This window comes from Condylura cristata, unplaced genomic scaffold (genome assembly GCF_000260355.1).
Source record: "Condylura cristata isolate star-nosed mole 26May11 unplaced genomic scaffold, ConCri1.0 scaffold00037, whole genome shotgun sequence".
In the NCBI taxonomy this organism is placed as follows: domain Eukaryota; kingdom Metazoa; phylum Chordata; class Mammalia; order Eulipotyphla; family Talpidae; genus Condylura; species Condylura cristata.
Window position 1 is genome coordinate 3,802,022 of NW_004567138.1, and position 1,695 is coordinate 3,803,716.

The window sequence follows — 1,695 nt, forward strand, 5'->3', positions numbered from 1 at the left end:
TTTTTTTTCACATCTCAATTGTAATCCCCGCGGGTTTCCCATCACCAAGTCACCCGTGTGCCATCACCATAATCACGTGCATTTCCCTCCCGACTCCACCCCCACAAAATATCTCTGGTATATGGTTGTTCATTATTCTTGTTATTTTCTCGCCTGACTTCCAGCATCTTTTAACTTGTTAGAGGAATGCTGTTGGATTCCTGATTAGTAAAGTCAATTCAATTTTAAAAATAGTTGAATTTGCTGACAACATATTGTCTTAAATAATCTTCAAGTGTTTCACAGGTCCTTTCCTTTAACGAAATCATTAGCTTACGAAAAGTTATACCTTTCATTTTTGTGTCTCCCAGAATAAAGCCAAGAATAATTCTGGCCATCAACAGTAACAAGTATTCCCTGTAGGTTTTCTGTATAGTCTTGGTAGACATCCGACATAGAGAAAGTATGTTAAAATATACAATGTTATGGTTAGAGGAAGGGGGAAATCTTGCCAGGATAAGCATACTCAAAGGCTCCAAAGATTGGGTTAGGAAAAGGGCTTTGCCATAAGAAAATACTACACCTGAGAGAACAAACATTGTACAAAAAAAGAACAATCATGTAAAATACATATACATGGATTATTTTAAAAAGGAGAAAATACTAGATTGGCACCTCCTTGCTGGCACAAGATTAAAGTCTCAGGGTTAACAAGTTATTGCCACCCACTGCAGCATGAATTCCATCCCCAACCAGGGAGGTGACCCACATGGCGCAGCAGACCTCTTGTCTTGCCCTCTGCCCCCCTCAGCAGTGTATTTCAGTACATCTGCCTGTTCTGCTCCCCACCCTGTCTCTGGTCAACCCTGTGCCCCACCAACCTCTGGCCTACACCACAGTTCTGGAATGCATGAATAAATAAAACTCTTTAAAAAAGAAAATACTAGAGACGTCACCAAAGTGGCAATGGGGCTGAAGAAAGACAGTTTTGCTGCAATCATAGGCTTGGCTTTACAGAGTGGAAATGAAGATCAGCATTAGCTCCCTTTCTTACACAATGACAGTCTCTGCAACTGAGCAAACTCTCCCGATACCTGTCCAGGTTAACCTGGTCACTAGTTGTGTCTAGCGATGCAAGTACACATGACTTAGGGTCTGCAGGCGGAAATAAGCACCAGGCCCATAGACCAAACAGTCGGGGAACTGTTGCCATAATAGGCAAGAGGACGCTGACCACTGGCATCTATAGTCGAGTCCTCTTCCTCCCAGGAGAGCTTCCGTCTGTGGGATTACGGAGAAAAGCCTCGAGCTTCAGACTTCATTAAAACCGGGGAGACTAGGGAAGGGGTAACGGCTGGGGTCACGCAACCCATTAGTGCAGGACTCCGCACAGAACCCATAGCGGCCACCCAGTCTCAGGGAAGGACACGCGTCCCCTTCTCAGACCCTCCCCTGCCGCCCCTCCCTCCGCCCGCGACGTCAGCGGGGGCGGGGTTTCCGCTTCCGGCGGCGGATTGTTGACGCTTGCGGCTGCGGCGGTGGCGACCGGGCCGTTGGGGCGGGGCCAGCGGGGGAGGTAGACGGCGCAGTGACAGGACGGCCGCGGCTGCTGCTGAGGCGACGATGGCAGAGGGGCCGGAGGAAGCCCGAGGCCTCCCTCCCGGACAGGACGATGGCGGGGGGGACCGCCAGCCCGTCCCTTCCCTGAGAGGCCCT